Below are 17,850 nucleotides of genomic sequence, written 5' to 3'. Positions count from 1 at the left end.
TACTCCTTCAATGATACAGAGATATTTGGAAGTGTGTTGTATAATTTACAAATGAAATTACTTCTTTTTTGGTACTCCAATTATTTATTTATTTAATTTTTATTTTTTTAATATGCTTTATTGATTATGCTGTTACAGTTTTCCCAATTTCTTTTTCCTTTGTTCCCCTCCACCCAGTCCATGCCCATTGGTTGTGCATATAATTCTTCTCAACATCTTCCTGTTCACTCCCTCCTACTATGCTTCTTAATTCCTGTACCATCTCCCTCCCTCCCAGTTTTCTGTCATTACTTTTTCCTGTGGGGGACTGCTCCTTGAGGTTTTGGGAATTGTAGCCCAAACTGTGAGCCAGGCCCCCCGGGGAAGGCCTCTAAGTCTCAGTGGAAAACTGAAAGGTTGTGTGGCAGACAGGACCAAAGGGCACTGAGAGGGTTCCCATGGGAATTGGATTTAACGAATGCATATTATGCTCTAGAGCTTGCTCTGATTTTCTCATCTCTTAGTTAACTATAAACAATCTATAGCTAAAAATGTATGAAGCCTTGCTCCTGATGTCAGCATGGCATCAGGATTTTTAGCAACCCTGACACAGACTTGTCACTGTGTTCTCTATATTTATATCTATAATCAGTAACTGTCAACTGTAACCCAAGTGTCTGAAAGCTTTTTGATGATTCATAAGTCTTGACCTTGTATCTCACAAAGCCCCTCCTCAATAAAAGGCATGGGAGATGGAGGTTCAGGGCTCTTCTTTACTAGAGAGATTAGCCACCTCCCGTTTTCCCCCAGACAAAATACAGTATCCTGGATAAATTTGCTCCTCCTCAATAAAAGGCATGGGAGATGGAGGTTCAGAGCTCTTCTTTACTAGAGAGATTAGCCACCTCCCATTTCCCCCCAGACAAAATACAGTATCCTGGATAAATTTGCTCCTCTGTGGTCATGAAACCTCTACTGGACAGAGAGTTTCCAAGTGAGCTGGGGCATTGGAGGCAGCTCAGCCTCATCTGACGCCCAAATGTGGGGCACTCAAATAAATTAACACCTGTAACAGTGGAGGACCCGAGAGCCTGACCACAGGCAACCACACTGCATGGATGGGAATTTTGGTGCCTCTGCCCATGGTAAAGGATTGCAGCCCTCAGGCTCTTTCTGGAAAAAGCTGCCTGTGTGTTTAAGATAGGGGAGGGAGGATCTTCTTTCCACCGTGCTCTTTGGCAGGGGTTTTGGTTTTGCCTTTGTCTCCTCTCACTCACTAAAGGACCATTTTGGCTTCTCTCATTCAATAAATTGCCACAAGCATGCGGGCACGGGTCAAGTATTTTAAAAAGCTGATAGGGTGCTTGCCACTGGAAAGACTCCCATGAAAGGATAAGAAGGTTCACTGACTGGGTTTGAGCATTAGTCTCCCACCAGCCACAAGTCAAAGTCCATGCAACATCAGGAACACAGTCACAAGCACTCACTGCCCAACCCCTGTGTCATCTCCCCACAAATAGGATTTTGTGAGACTGAGAGAAGCTTTAAACCAGAAATAGAATTTATATGAAAGCTATGGTGATGACCAATTTCTGAAGATAAGAGGCACTTCCTCCCTCTGGCCCAAATTCTCAGGTGTTCCTACGTGAGTTGGTACCTAGCAGAGGTGTCTGGTGTCAATCCCAGAGACGTGCAGGGGCCTCATAGGGAATCCCACTCATGGTAATATAATTCTTGGCTTGTCTGGGGATGTGCAAAATAAGAATTGTTTATTCAGCACTCCAAGACCTTTCAGTTGTTTTAGGTGACTGGGAGAAAACCGAGGCATGTAAAAGAGATAGGGATAACCAAGGGGTGACACCCTTAGGAGCCCTCCTCACAAGCAGCACACTCTGACCCACTACACCAATTAATTCCTAGTTTAGAATTAGGAAAATTACTGGTCCACTTTAAGTGAGAGGCAAGGGAAAAGGGCGAAACCAAATCAATAAAAGGGACCCACAACCCATGAAAAGATGGGATCAGGGTTATCCAAAAAACAAATGCTTTACTTTCTGTTACTGCAGCAACTAATCAAAGAAAGTGGATGCCAGCTTAAGGAAAGGCATCTAATTAATTTACTGCATACTGCTGTGGCTTAAAGCATTGCGGTCTCAGAAAAACAAAAGGAAAGTAAGGAAAATAACTTATGCTTAAAAAGTGCCACAGCCATGATAGAAGTAAGAAAGGAGAAGGGAGAAGGGAAGATACGGAGTGCTACCAAACAATTGGCTCTACAAACCCCTCCCCCGCTAGGATCCTGGAAAGCCACAGTAACTCTTGCTGCCTCCGTTGGCTGACACAGGCCCGCATACTCCTACCTGACCCTGACCTTGACAGAAAAACTGTAAAAAAGATTTTACTATAATTGCCTAAAAACTAAGGTTCTGTTTAGTAAAATAATTACATATTGTGGTATATTACTCAAATACTCAACTAATGTTCAAAAATTCATGTCTTTTAATGCTAAGGACTGAATTTTTGTCAGCCTATATAAATATTATTATATATACCTTTTTAAAAATTATTTTAAAAATTGCTTTATAGATTATGCTATTACAGTTGTCCCGATTAATTTTCCTTTTGTTCCCCTCCACCCAGTGACCCTCCTCCCTCCAGTTGTCCCCCCCCTCCGTTAGTCCATGCCCATTGGTTGTGCACATAGTTCTTCTCAAGATCTTCCTATCTACTCCACTCCCTCCTACCATGCTTCTTAATTCCTGTACCATCTCCCTCCTTTTCCCGCTCCCTGCTGACCTCCCCCCATAATGTTCCCCATACCTATAATTCTTTTCCCACTCTTGTTGCCTACTTAGTTTGCCTTTGTTTCGGTTCCCTAACTTCTGTTGTTGGTTGTTGTGATACAGTTTTCATTTTAATGTTCATAGTTTTGATCCTCCTTCTCCTAAACAAGTCCCTTTAACATTTCATATAACAGCGGTTTGGATCTGATGAACTCCTTCAGTTTTACTTGGTCCTGGAAGCACTTTCTCTGCCCTTCTATTCCAAATGACAGCTTCGCTGACAGAGTAATTGTGATTGTAGGTTTTAGATTTTCATTACTTTGAATATTTCTTGCCAGTCCCTTCTTGCATGCAGAGTTTCTTTTGAGAAATCTGCTGATAGTCTTACTGGGACCCCTTTGTATGTAATTCTCTTCTTATCTCCTGCTGCTTTTAAGATTCTCTCTTTATCTTTAATTTTTGACATTTTGATTATAATGCATCTTGGTGTGGTTCTCCCTGTGTCCATTTTTTTTGAACTCTCTGTGCTTCCTGACCTGTAAGTTCATTTCCTTCCCCAAGTTCGGGAAGTTCTGTTTCATTACTTTTTCACACAATTTTTCAATTTCTGGTCCTTCTTCTTCACCTTCTAGCAACCCTATGATTTGGATGTTGGCCTGCTTATAGCTGTCCCATAGGTTTCTGAGCCTCTCCTCATTTTCCTCACTTCTTGTTTTCCTTTTCTGCACTGGTTGACTGTTTGTTCCTTCCCTATGTTCTGATTTGTTGATTTGATCCCTGGTTTTCTTTCCCTCACCAGTAGTTTCGTATGTGTTTTTGTTCATTTCAGCAGGACTGGCCTTCATTCCTTTCCCGTCTTGTTTAAGATCTGCTGTTAGGTCTGAAAGCATTTTTATAACCAAAGCTCTGAACTGTGCCTCAGAAAGATTTTCTATCTGCTGAGTCATTAGATTAGATATTTGCTATCTGATCAGCTGCATCACCAGGACCTCTATCATGATCTGTGCCATCCTGACAGTTTTGTGTTTACTGTTGCTTCCTGGGCAGGGCTGTCACACCTCCTATGCTATAGGAGGCAGAGCCCTGTGCACTCGTCACAACTGGGCGACACTTCTCACCACGCTGTGGCATTTTCTGTGGGGGTGGGGGTCCAAGAGGAATTCCTGCCATTCAGTCTCCGATGAAAGACCGGGGGCGTCCTCCTCCATCCCCACCCTCTCTGGGCTCATAGTCCAAGGCAATGGGGGTCTGCCTTCCCCAGCATTGGAATCACAAGCTGATGGGTCTGATCTGCAGCTGGGGGTGCTCCCCAGGTGTTTCTCACCTCCTCTTAAATATGGGTGTCTGTGCTTACTGCTATCCTGCCGCCGTCGCTGCTGCTGCCACTGCCAGCACAGCTTGACCTCTCTGCCCTAGTTTCACCCCTTTTACCCGTCCGGACGAGCACCACTTATTTATAACTTCATACGTTGGACTTCCATTTATTTTCTGGAACTTCTGGTTATTTCTGGTTATTCGTGGTAGTTGTATTCCTTCTTAGTTGTGGAGGGGGACAGAGTGTGTCAGTCTAGGCCTCCGTTCTGGCTGGAAGTCTCCTGTGCGTGTTTGCCTCTGTGTCGTAGGTAGAACCCGTAGCTCCTGTTACCTATATATACCTTTTATTATCACTTTAAGTAAAATTCAAATATCATTTCATAATAGATATTCCCTAGTTGATTAAATTTTCAAAATTTAATATTTAGAAGACTTCCTTATAGCCTTAAGATATTTCAAAGTGCCCTTGAAGTATCTCAAGGATTTATTATTTTCTCCTTACCCAAAAGAAGAAAACTCTAGACCAATCAGGTTTAATACATTTTGAAATACTTGGAAAGCTTTGTCAAATAAGAAAATTTTACAAAAAAGCTCAAAAAAAAAAAAAACCAAAAAAACCAAACTGACTAATACCTTTGCCCATTTATAGCAATCTATAGCACAGACAAGCTTACAAGTAGCTCCTAAAAAAGTACAACAATTGAAGCCTTGGCAACCACAAGTGCTCCAAATTAATTCTCCAAAGCCTTTAACTCTCAATAATCTCCAACAATTGTTAGGCATTATCAATTGGCTAAGGCCTAGCCTTGGTATAACTACTCACCAGCTTATTCATCTTTTCAACACCCTTAACTCATTTATTTACAACAGATTTTTAGTCAATCCCTGAATTTTCAATGTACCTTAGCTGATTGTCACAAAGCTTGAAATCAATTTTCCTTCAGATAAACTTTTACAAAATATTTCTCAATTAAATCTATATATTAAGAACAAAATTAGTCCTACCCTAATATCTGTGGCAAGACTATCTTTAGATAGATTTTTTTTTAAAGTGGAAAAGTGGCCATCACATAGAGAAAAGGACCGAGTTGGATAGATTGTGTAACCCACAATCACTTGTCCACCCAGAAAGCTGAACTCTCTAGGGCCATTATGGCCCTCCAACAATGGCCAAATAAACTCCTAAATCTATTCTGTAATTCTGGCTATATGGTGTATACGATACTCCATATAAACCAGGCTCTACTCACGGAGTCTATAGACCCCCTGTTACTCAGTCTATTTCTAACCTTGCAAAGTTTAATTAACATAAGAACACATCCCATATTTGTCACCCATATTTGCTCTCATTCAGGCCTTCCAGGCCCCATGGCAAAAGGCAACAAATGTGCTGACGCCTTCAGTGTATTAACTACCTTCCAAAAAGCAGTTGCCTCTCATCAATTTTACCACGAAAATTCTCAAGTGCTTCACAGAGAATTTGACATTCCCTGTTCTCAAGCTAAGCAAATTATCCGGGAACGTGTGGACTGCCAGGTGCTGGGTGCAGCACCACCCAGCAGTGGAACCAACTCTCAAGGATTGCCCCTCCCAAGTAATTTAGCAAACAAATATCACTCATTACCCCCCCTTTAAAAATTTAAATACCGCCATATATCAATAAATACTTACTCTAAAATGTTGCATACCTCTACTCTTACAGGAAAATCAGCCAAGCATATTCAAGCACATTGGCTCGAGGCGTTTAATTTCTTAGACCAACCACAGCAAATAAAAACTGATAATAAACCAGGCTACACAGCCCACTATACCTTTAAAAATCTTAGAGAATCAAAAAGGGGAAGTATGGAGTCCTTCCCAAAGAACCTGACTAATTTAGTGACCTAATTAAGCTTAAGTTTTAAAGAATTTATTATGTTTCTTTCAAAATGTTAGGTCAAAAAGATTCAAAAAGTCCCAGTAAATCATAGATGGTCTGTGAATGTTGAAGAAGGATTGTATAGGGAAAGGAAAGAAAAATAAAATGAGGGAAAATGAAGGAAAAAGAAGGAATGAAGGAAAGAGATTGTGTATGGCATGTGAAAAAAGGACACTTGAGTGGGTAATGTAAGAAGGAAAATGAAAGTGAAAAAGAAATAAGAAGGAAAAGTAAGCATATAAATCTTTGAATCATTGTAAATTTTAGACCTAGAAGCTGCAGTCCCAGGATTAAGCTGTTGCAAGCTTGCTATTTCCCCTGCCTTCTCTAGCTTCTGTGAAAATTGTCAAGGTCACTAAATAAGAAAAACAGCCCACTTTTAAGCACATTAAAGAAATGCAGTAATCACCAAAAATAAAAGTGTTTCTCTTTCTCTAGCTTCAAAGCAGGAATGGGGTGGGGGGCACTTTACACTCCCAACTCCCTCCCAGGGAATAGCTGCCACTGTTTAACCCCTTATTTACAGAAATAGGCTCGTTTCTGCTTTACACATAGAAAGTCCTAAGTTTGTAACATAATTAAAAAAATGCTATCATTTCAGCAAAGGCCCTGCGACTGGGTGTCTCCACAGTCTTACATTCTCAAAGTCTGGTTCGTTATTATGTAAATTAACCATTTTGCACAAGTTTGCTCATTGCAGGTTTAACTATCCACCTGGCAAGCCCCTACACCCACTCCAACCAGGGGATCAAATCTTACTGAAGACCTGGGCTGGCTAACCCATAGATTGGTCCCTATAACATTCTGTTGCAGACCTGTATTGATCAGGAAATCCTGGCCTGACTCTCAACCACAGAATCAGCATGCTGTGGCTGGGAGAAAGACAAAATGCCCTGATCACCCAACAACAGTTTACCTGCAATCCCAGATTCTCAAGACTATGTGTCACCCCATTAAAATGGATGGGATGCCTTTTCTATGAACCTGAAAGGACAAATTGGTTGGCTAAAATTTGAACTCAGCTCACTGCTTAACCCTAAAAATTGGTTTCAGGAACTAAATTTATGTATATGGATAATAGGAGCAGCTGGATGTTTATTGGTCATTGTTATACTCCATGTTTGCCAATGTGTTTGCAAGCTGTTTTCCCACAATTGTGTTCAATAAAAGCAAATAGCAAGCTTTATTAAAAAACAAAAAAATGGGGAGATGTGGGGCTTCAATCCTTGTGGTTTCAGGAATTGTAGCCCAAGCTGTGAGCCAGCCCCCCCCCCCCCGGTAGGCCTTTAAGTCTCGGCGAAAAACAAAGACTGGGTGGCAGACAGGACCAAAAGCCACTAGGAGGGTCCCCATGGGAATTGGATTTAAAGAATGCATATTATGTTTTAGAGCTTGCTCCACTTTTCTTATCTCTTAGTTAACTATAAACAATCTGTAGCTAAAAATGCATGAAGCCTTGCATCTGCTGTCAGCATGGCATCAGGATGTTTAGCAGACCCTGACACAGACTGGTCACTGTGTTCTCTATACTGATATCTATAATCAGTAACTTTCAACTCTAACCCAAGCATCTGAAAGCTTATTGATGATTCACAAGTCTTGACCTTGTATCTCCTGAATCCCCTCCTCAATAAAAGGCATGGGAAATGGAAGTTTGTGGCTCTTTTCCACTAGAGAGATTAGCCGCCTCCCATACCTCCAGACAAAATACAGTGTCCTGGATAAATTTGTTCTGCCATGGTCATGAAACATCTGCTGAAGAGTTTACAACTGAGCCAGGGTGTTGGAGGCAGGTCAGCTTCATTCTCACTCTGGTAACCCTATGATATGGATATTACTATGTTACTATTGTCCTGGCAGCTCTCTTAAACCCTCATTCTTTTTCAGTCTTTTTTCATTTTGTTGCACTGTCTGGGAATTTTTTCTACATTGTCCTCCAGCTCGCTGATATGATCCTCTGCTTCCTCTAGCCTGCTTTTTTTTGCTTCTACTATGTTCCTCAGTTCATAAATTGTATTCTTCATTTCTTCCTGGCTTCTATTGATAGTTTCTATGTCCTTTTTCATGATGGTGTAGTTCAAAGTAAGTTCCCTGCAGCTTTCTCTGGAGTTCATTGTAATTTCCCTGGAGTTCTGTAATTCCTCCGGAGTTCATTATAGTTTTCTTTGAGTTTGTCAAGTTCATGGAGCTTCCTTATAACCATTCTTTTGAATTCCATGTCTGGTAGTTTGCTTGCCTCTGTTTCATCTAGCACACTTTCTGGGGGTTCCTCTTTTCCTTTTGATGGGGATTATTTCTTTGTCTCCCCATTTTAGGTGACTCTTTTTGTTTTTTTGTTTTTTTTCTTAGATTCATCTACTTTGATCTCCTGCCTTCGTGGTGTGGCCTTCTGTAATAGAAGCCCTGGGGGATTCAGTGGTGCAGTCTCTTTGATCTCCTGAGCTTGATGCTCTTGGGATGCCCTTTATGCATTTGTTTAAGCTGTCTGGTTGTATATTGGTTTTGGTGGTTGTTGTGTTGCTCTTTGGTGAAACCTTTCCTCTGGCTAGCTGATTGAGGGTCACTCTGCCCACCCTGTCTTGAATTATTTTGTGGAGATGCTGTTAAAACATAAACACATGACCCAGGCAAGAAACTTATACCCTGAAAAATATCCCCCACCCACAATCACACTATCCACAGCAAATGAGCCAGTATTAATATAGATGTAAGGAGATTAAGACTATTATACTGAAGGAAAACCAGGTAAGAGTTTACTAACTGAAAGAGAGATGATTTTTGAAAGGGAAGGTGGAAGAGCAATAATAATAGTGAATAGAGACAAGACAATGCGAGACAGTATTAAAATTTACATTGTGTGTTGAAAAAGGGAGGGAAGAAAGCAGAATGAGGTAAGAGAGGGGTAGTGTATATAGAAGTTATAGAGTAAGTGTATTTTGTGAACAGGAAAAAGTACGTGAGATGACTAACGACAAGAAAAATGGTTTTGAGAAGCTGTAATGGGGAAAAATAGAATGATTACAGAATGGATACTAGTTGTAGTAAGAGAGAAGATAGAAATTAAGACAAAAGCAAGAAGAGGAGATTGGGTGTTAAAGTGGAGTAATGAAAGGGAGGAGCAACATACGATATTTGGAATAAACTATAATATAACAACTAGTGACTTAAAATGCATAAACTGGGAGGACTAGTTAATAACTCACGAAGCAGACCATGGTAGAATTTGTCCCAGTAATATCTGGTTTTTACTGCTTTCTTTTTTTTCTGGATCCTTCCCTGGTCAAAGTTCCATGGGTTTCATATCTTCATACTGGCTGGCTATCTGTGAGATCTAGCTGGGTTCTGGGGCTGCTATTCTCTCACTCATGGGTCTTCTGACCTTTCCTCTTACTGCAGCTCTCTGCTGTGAGCCACACTGAGTTGGGTCCTCTTGACTGGTCCTGTGGTACCCTCTAGTCCTTTTTGTTTTTGTTTAGCAGTGCTATTATGCTGGCGACTTGGTGTGCATGCCCAGATTCCTTGTCAAGTCTTGGGTCTTGTTCCAGCTCTTCTTCCAAAAAAGCCTCTGCATGGCTTCCAAACGGTGGCACTGGTTTGTGTTTTATTTAGCAGAGCTCTTGTGCATGTATGCATAGGCTTGCCAGCCTGGGGGCCCCTACCAAGTCTCAGGTTCTGCCTCAACTTTCCCCTGTATGGGCCCCTCTTTGCAGCCCCATTGTGCATTTTTGTTTAGCAGAGCCCTTGTGCCCATGCACAGGCTTGCAAGACCAGGGGTCCCTACCAAGTCTCAGTCCTTCTAAAAGAGTTTCTGTTTGGCCTCCTTGTTTCAGGACCAGTCCCTGTGGACTCTGCCCTCTCCGTGCTTTCCCCCACTCCAAAATTCACAGTCTCTCATAGTCAGGGCTGGCCTCTGTCTTCCCACGCCTCCAACTGTTTCACCAAACCTTCTCGCTGACTCCCTCCTGGATGTCGCTGGACAGGACACCTATGGTGGGAGTGCAGTTTCCAGGCAGATCCTGGCTAATGAGCTGGTCAGGAGCTGACCCTATGTGGTACGGCAGAGGCATTGGGCTGGGAAGCCTGGTGACTCCACTTGGAGAGTGTGGGCCATGGTTTTTGTCCTCTCCCATGCTGTTTCCATGCTCCTGTTCCTGTTTGCCCTCTCTGAAAACTACTCTCACTCACTTTCTGCTCCATGTTTGTACTCCAAGTCCTTCCATGATGGGAGCAAGCAGAGAACACTGCTAATTACCCCACTGTCATCTTTCCTCCTCTGAGGTTTGCTCTTGAGTTCAGAAAGGCAGCTTGAATAGCTCTGAGAATCTCCAAATGCCCTTGCTGTGGTGTCTTCAATCTTTGGACCTCAGGTGATGGCTGCCAGAGTGGGAGGCAGCCTCTGTGCCCTCCAAGGTCTTTCTGATACACCATACATCAGTTTGCTGTAACCTGGTTATATGGCCAGCCTCTTGAAATCTGTTCACCCTTGGAATCTGCTGACCTGGCGAGGTGCTCCCCCATATCTTTCTCCATTTCCTGGGGTCCACTCTAGTGACATATTTTCAAGTTCATTAATTCTTCCTTAGCCATGTCCAGCTTGTTGCTGAGCTCATCAAATATATTTTTAGTTTGTTACATTTTTTAATTTCTATATTTTTCTTTTGAAATTTTCTTAGAATTTCCAATCTTGGCCTACATCTGCATACCTGTCTTGCATATTGTCTACTTTTTCCATTATGAAAGCTCTGAACATATAATTATCTTAAATTTTGTCTGATAATTTCAACATCTTTGTCATATCTGAGCCTTTTTATACAGAAAAGGAAGAAGTAGACTAAAGAAAATATTTATTGGCTGTACTTTAAAGCCTATTTGAATGTTTGTGATTGGTTGTCCTTAGGTTTCAATTGTGTAATCATGAGGCATTTATAGGCTTAGATTTGTGTTTTTTTTTTAATCAAATAATTTTAATCAAGTTAACAGTAAGCAGTGAAAGTGCAATTACACGAAGAGCCCCATATTGTACAAGTTTAAACTGTTTTCCATTGTCTTTACTTGTAAGATGTTGAAGGGGGGACCCACTCTTGAATCTTCCTTCTAGTGGTGGAATAAGATACATATTGTGCTGGAGTGCTACTCATGTTGAACTTATGGTTTGTCCAAATGAATTTATGAGCAGTAGGTGGCTTTGTTGTTGGAGGATCATCAGTCATACAGTGAAGCCAACAATGCCATTCAGGGGGCACCATGCTTCCATCCACATCCCAGAATGTGTTTTTGCCATTCATTTCAGTAGTATATACGACCCATTGGTGACGGCCAAAAAACTACTCGTTGTCTTCATAGTATTTGTTTCCATATTTGTCTTCATCCACTAATGTACCAACCCTCACATCATTTACCCTGAAGAAGATTTGTAGATACCCTCGTAGGCCACCGTGGCCACTGACCTGCTGCAGTCCGCGCTTCAGGACCTGCAGCAACTCCATCTTGCCCTGCAGGCCCTGCCTTTCGGGTGTGCATTTCCATATAGGCTTAGATTTGTATTGCTGATGTAGGCTGCCATGTCATTACAGCCACCTGAACCTAAAGCCTCCTTGTAAATTAATGTAAGACCATTTAAGTGTTCCTACCAGTGTAGAGCTCCAACTTCCACTACTGGTAAGCTGGTCTTATCAGTGTTTGTCTTTATTCAACTGTCTCCTAGTTTTGGAGTGACAGTTTTACATGCATCCTCAACTCTGATGAGTCTAAGAAAAGTCATTGATTTTCAGTTTATTCAGCATTTTTCTTATTGTAATGATGGGAGTGAAAACTTCTAAGCACTTTACATGTGACAGCTGGAATGGAAAGTCTACCACATTTTAAACATTTTGATAATTAAAAAAAATAGGTGCAAGATTATTATACACATACCTATGTACCTACTACCAGGTTTTTATTTTGAACACATTGTTATAACCACATATTATAGTTTAAACTGAGTGACTGAGATTTGATTCTTAGTCCAGTCAGCCTATTGGAATATTTCTGGATCTCAGACTTAGGGAGGCCTGGTGTTACCAGGGAGAAAGTTATAGCTTCCATTGATCATTAAGTTATTTCTGTTCTTTTGCTGCTACAAACCCTGGCACTACCAGGAATCTTGTGTGCATGTTATTTTACACAAATGTGAATACATATTTAAAATGAATCATAGTAGTGGGATGTTTCTAAATCAAAGGATATGTGCATTGTCTGTTCTTCAGTCAAATTTGGTTATATATAATTGATTTCCTAAAATATTGTCTATTTAATATAAATTGTCAAGTCTTCTGGCTACAGGTTCATATTATTATCTTTTTTAAACTTTCAATTATATTTTTATTTCTTTTTAAATTACATTTTATTGATTATGCTATTACAGTTTTCCCAATTTTTCCCCTTTGCCCCCACACCCAGCTATGCTCACTTCCTCAGAAAATCCCCACACCATTGTTCATGTCCATGGGTCATGTGTATAAGTTCTTTGGCCACTCCATTTCCTATACTATAGTTTACATCCCTGTGGTTATTCTGTAACTACCTATTTATACTTCTTAATCCCATCACCTCTTTACCCATTTCCCCAAAGTCCCCTCCCATCTGGCAACCATCAAAACACTCTCGGAGGAGATCCAAGATGGTGGAGGAGTAAGTAAGTGGAAGCTACACTAACCTCCTTCAAGGACCAGTCTGGATTTACAACTTAATTGTGGAGAACTCATCTGGAATAATCAACTGAACATTAGCTGGAGAGAAATCTTATAACCACGGAGAGACGAGAAAGGCTGCTACAGATAAAATAAGAAAACTATCAGGAGCACTGGCTGGGTAGCTCAATTGGTTAGAGCATCACCAAAACATGCCAAGGTTGTGGGTTAGATCCTCCGTAAGGGCACATATACAAAGCAACTATTGAATGCATAAATAAGTGGAACAACAAATTGATGTTTCTCTCTCAAATCAATTAAAAAAAGAAAATAAAAAATATGATCAGGTAGTATATTTGAAAAATCAGAATGGGTGATCAGAAAGGGCTACTCTGGAAAAATAAGATCTAAAGTAGACCATGATGACTAGCAGGAGTGAGCCATGCAAAGAGTAGAGGAACAGCATTCTGGGCCAAAGGAATAGCTTGTGTAAAGGCCCTGAGGCAGGAAGGAGATTGGTTCTCAATTACTTTATCAGTTTGCAGGATTGCTCAACATTAGCACTTGTCTTGGCTCAGACTGTTATAACAAAATAGCATAGACTGGGTGCCTTAAATAACATTTATTTCTCATAGTTCTGGAAACTGGAAAGTCCAAGATCAAGGTCTGGGCAAGTGTGGTGTCTGATGACAGACTTTACCTGATTTGCAGATGACTATCTTCTTGCTATATCTTTACGTGGAAGAGTCTCTCTCTCTCTCTCTCTTTTTCTTACATGGGCACTAATTCCATCATGGGACCCCTACCTTCATGACCTCATTTAAACTTAATTAATTCCCAAAGTCCTAGTATTTTATTTATTTTTTTTAATGTTTTTTATTGATTATATTGTTACAACAGTTCCAATTTTCTCCCCCTTGTTCCCCTCCACCCAGCACCCCCCTCCCCCAGCAATCCCCCCCAAGTCCATACCCCTGGTTCGTAAAAATTAACTATCCCCCCCCTCTCAAATATTAGGACCCTTTGTAATCTTGTAAAGGACAATGGGTGAAGGTCTCAAGCTCCTCTAGCTGCTTCAAGCTGGACATGGTCGTCGTTCTACCTACCCTTGGGTCCAGAAAACCCTAATAAGAGTGGGGGTGTGGAGGGGAGGGTGGCCTTCCCACATGGGGAAGGATCGTGCAGACTCCAGGTCAGTTGGCTGTCTCCGGTGAACGGCGTGCTTGGTTTAACAGGCTGGTGTCCTTGTTGTGTTTCAATCATTCCTCCCCGAGTTTGTTCCTCCTGGATTGTCTCCTTAACAGGAGCGAGCTGAGAACACTGTTCCTACTCCGCGGCCATCTTGGTCCCCCCCCAAAGTCCTAGTATTTTAAAATACTATCATAACATGACTGGTAGGAAGTGCGGAGATATGAAAGGGCTGACTGGGCTCCCATGGGTGGCAGCTGAAGGGACTGAGAAACAGCTCAGCGGCCAGGAATTCCCCCTGAGAAGGACAGGGTCTAACCCCCCAGATGGTCTTTCCAGCCTACAGCAACAGAGTTGAAAGTAAAATAGTATTCAGCTGTGAAAAGTGAAAAGCCAGAGTTTCTTGCTAGCTGGAGAGAAACAGCTGGAGAAAAAGGGCTCTTAAGTGGATCACGTATGAAATATTTTGGCCCCTATTTACCCTGGGCTCAAGCAGAGGGAAGGAAGAGAGAACTAGAGATGTTTGGGAAGAATTTGGTGCAGTGGCTTTGAGGGGAGAACAGGGGGAAGAGCCGACCCGGTCCCAGTGCTGACTCGTTCCCAATACTGCAGGCAGACAATTCCCCTCCGATTGGCGTCAGCCTGAGGGGAAGCAAAAGCTCTGCCTGCAGGAATTAAGCTTCCCCACCCTCGGTCCTTAAGCCTGACGGCTGATCACAGGTTGAATAGATTAACAAATAAAGGAGACAGACAAAGGCAGTAGATCTCTAGTAGTCTCCAACAGGCTTCCTAGGCCCAGACTGGTACACGATCTGATGCTACCAGGGGCAGATCAAGGAAGTGCAGATCGATCTAAGAGGCAGCAAAATACAAGAAGAGTCAAAAAAATGGGAAGACAGAGAAACAACCCCCATCGAAAGGAAAGGAAGAATCCCCAGAAAGAGTGCTAAATGAAAGAGAGAAAAGCAAACTATAAGATATGGAATTCAAAACATGGGTTATGGGGAAGCTTAATGAACTCAGCGAGCTCGAGGAAAACTACAAAGAACTCCAGGGAAACTACAAGGAATTCCAGGGAAACAACAAGGAGCTTATTGAGAATTACACCAGCATAAAAAAGGACATAGAAGCTATCAATAAGAGCCAGGAGGAAATGAAGAATACAATTTCTGAATTAAGAACAAAGTAGAAGGAATTAAAAACAGGCTAGAGGAAGCAGAAGATCGGATCAGCGAGCTGCAGGACAATGTAAAAAATAACTCCCAGACAGTGTAACAAAATGAAAAAAAACTGGACAAGAATGAAGATGTTTTAAGATAGCTGCAGGACAACATGAAACGTAATAATATCTGTATCATAGGAATTCCAGAACGAGAAGAAGAGGAGCAAGGGATAGAAAACCTCTTTGAAAAACTAATGACAGAAAACTTACCTAAAATGATGAAAGAGTCACACAAGTCCAGGCAGCACAGAGGGTCCCAATGAAGATGAATCCCAAAAGGACCACTTCAAGACACTTCATAATTAAAATGGCAATACTAAAAAACGAAGATAGAATCCTAAAAGCAGCAAGAGAGAAACAACTAATAACATACAAGGGAGCTCCAATAAGGCTATCATCAGATTTCTCAGCAGAAACACTACAAGCCAGAAGGGAATGGCAAAAAATATTCCAAGAAATGAAAAAAAAAAAGGCCTACAACGAAGAATACTCTACCCATCAAGACTCTCATTCAAAATGGAAGGTGAAATAAGGAGTTTCTGAGATAAAAGAAGGCCAAAAGAATACATCTCCACAAAACCATCATTGCAAGAGATGTTAAAGGGTCTGCTTTAAGAAGATGAAGAAACAGAGAGAGACAGAGGAACACAAATACAAAGGGGGAAAATGACAATGAATAAGTACCTATCGATAATAAACTTAAATGTAAATGGATTAAACGCTCCAACCAAAAGACATAGGGTAGCTGAATGGATTAGAAAGCATGATCCACATATATGCTGTCTACAAGAGACCCACCTTAGAAAAAAAGATCTACACAGATTGAAAGTGAAGGGATGGAAAAAAGTATTTCAAGGAAATGGACATAAAAAAAAGCTGGGGTAGCAATACTTATATCAGACAAAACAGATTTCACAGCAATGGCCATAAAAAGAGACAACAAAGGACATTTCATAATACATAAGGGAAAAACCATCAATTAGATATAACCTTATTAAACATATATGCACCCAACTTAGGAGCACCCAAATATGTAAGGAAAATTTGAAAGACTTCAGGAAGGATATAGAAAGCAACACACTCATAGTAGGGGACTTTATCACCCCATTGTCAACAATGGACGAATATTCGAAGCAAAGAAAGACCAAAGATATTGAGGCATTGAACAACACTCTAGATCAAATGGACTTAGTTGATATATATAGAACTTTCCACCCCAAAGAAGCAAAATATACATTCTTTTCAAGTACATTTGGAAAATTTTCAAAGACAGACCACATGGTAGGACACAAAACAAGCCTCAACAAATTCAAGAAAATTGAAATTCTGTCAAGCATTTTCTCAGATCACAATGACTTAAAATTGGAAATCAACCTCAAGGAAAAAACTCAAAGACATCCAAACTCATGGAGAATGAATAACATGCTATTAAATGATGAATGGGTTAACAATGACATCAAGGAAGAAATCAAAAAGTTTCTGGAAACTAATGATAATGAACACACAACAACCCAAAACCTATGGGATATCGTGAAAGGAGTCCTGAGAGGAAAGTTCATAGCAATACAGGCCTACCTAAAAAGGATAGAAGAACCTCTAATAAAAAATGTAACCCTACAGCTACAAGAACTAGAGGAAGAACAACAAACAAAGCCCAGAGCGAGTAAAAGGAAGGAAATCATGAAGATCAAAGCAAAATTAAATGACATAGTGACTACATGGACAATTTGAAAGATCAACAAAAGTAGGAGCTGGTTCTTTGAGAAGATAAACAAAATTGACAAGCCTTTAACTAGGCTCATCAAGAAAAAAAAGAGAGAGAACCCAAATAAATAAAACAAGAAACAAAAGAGGAGAAATCACAATCAATATCACAGAAATAAAAAGGATTGTAAGAAATTATTATGAACAACTGTATGGCAAGAAATTTGACAACCTAGAGGAAATGGACAAATTTCTGGAAACATAATCTTCCAAAACCGAATCAATAAGAAGCAGAAATCCTGAACAGACCAATAACATCTAGTGAAATTGAAGCAGTAATAAAAAAAAAACTCCTGGTACCCAAAAGCCATGGACTGAATGGCTTCACAGGTGAATTTTACAAAACATTTAGGAAAGAACTAACTCCTATTCTCCTCAGACTATTCCAAAAATATATAAGAAGAGGGGAGACTGCCAAACTCATTCTATGAAGCCAGTATTACCCTAATTCCAAAACCAGGTCAAGACACAACAAAGAAAGAAAACTACTAATCAATATCGTTGATGAGGAACTTCCAGCCAAGATGGAGGCTTAGACAGACATGCTTGGTTTCCCTCTACAACTAGAGAGGAATACGACTACCTCAAAACAAAAGATAACTAGAAATTCCAGAAAATAAAACTATACGGAAGCCCAATATACAAAGTTATGAACCAGCGGCGCTCATCGGGCAGGTAAGAGGAGTGAACGTGGGCGGTGCTCTTTGCGGTAGCACCAGGGACAGCGGCCGAGTGAGCAGTCCTGGCTGCATTCGAGCCGCAGCAGCTCCTGACCGCAATGCTGGGAAAAGCAACACCCGCATTGCCTCGGACGGTGAGGCCCAGAGGGAGGGAGGATGGACCCGAGTCTCCCAGCAAAGAGTAGCGGCAGGAATCCATGTTGGACCCCCGCCCCCACACAAAGTGCCACAATGCCGCAAAATATGTTGCGGATCGCCACCGGTTGCTGGGTAGTGACCACAAAGCGCCATAGCGTCGCGAAATAGGTTGCGGATCACTGCCGGTTGCTGGGTT

At 41.2% G+C, this 17,850-nt stretch overlaps 1 pseudogene; it reads right to left on the bottom strand.

Annotated features, from left to right (window-relative positions):
• Positions 1 to 11,032: 11,032 nt before the first annotated feature.
• LOC149991208 (NADH dehydrogenase [ubiquinone] 1 alpha subcomplex subunit 12 pseudogene) lies at positions 11,033 to 11,486 on the bottom strand (annotated as a pseudogene).
• Positions 11,487 to 17,850: the final 6,364 nt, after the last annotated feature.

This window comes from Furipterus horrens, unplaced genomic scaffold, assembly GCF_987537825.1.
Source record: "Furipterus horrens unplaced genomic scaffold, mFurHor1.1.pri manual_scaffold_17, whole genome shotgun sequence".
Lineage (NCBI taxonomy): Eukaryota > Metazoa > Chordata > Mammalia > Chiroptera > Furipteridae > Furipterus > Furipterus horrens.
The sequence above is the reverse complement of the archived record's forward strand: the minus strand, read 5'-3'. Positions and strand labels throughout refer to the sequence as shown.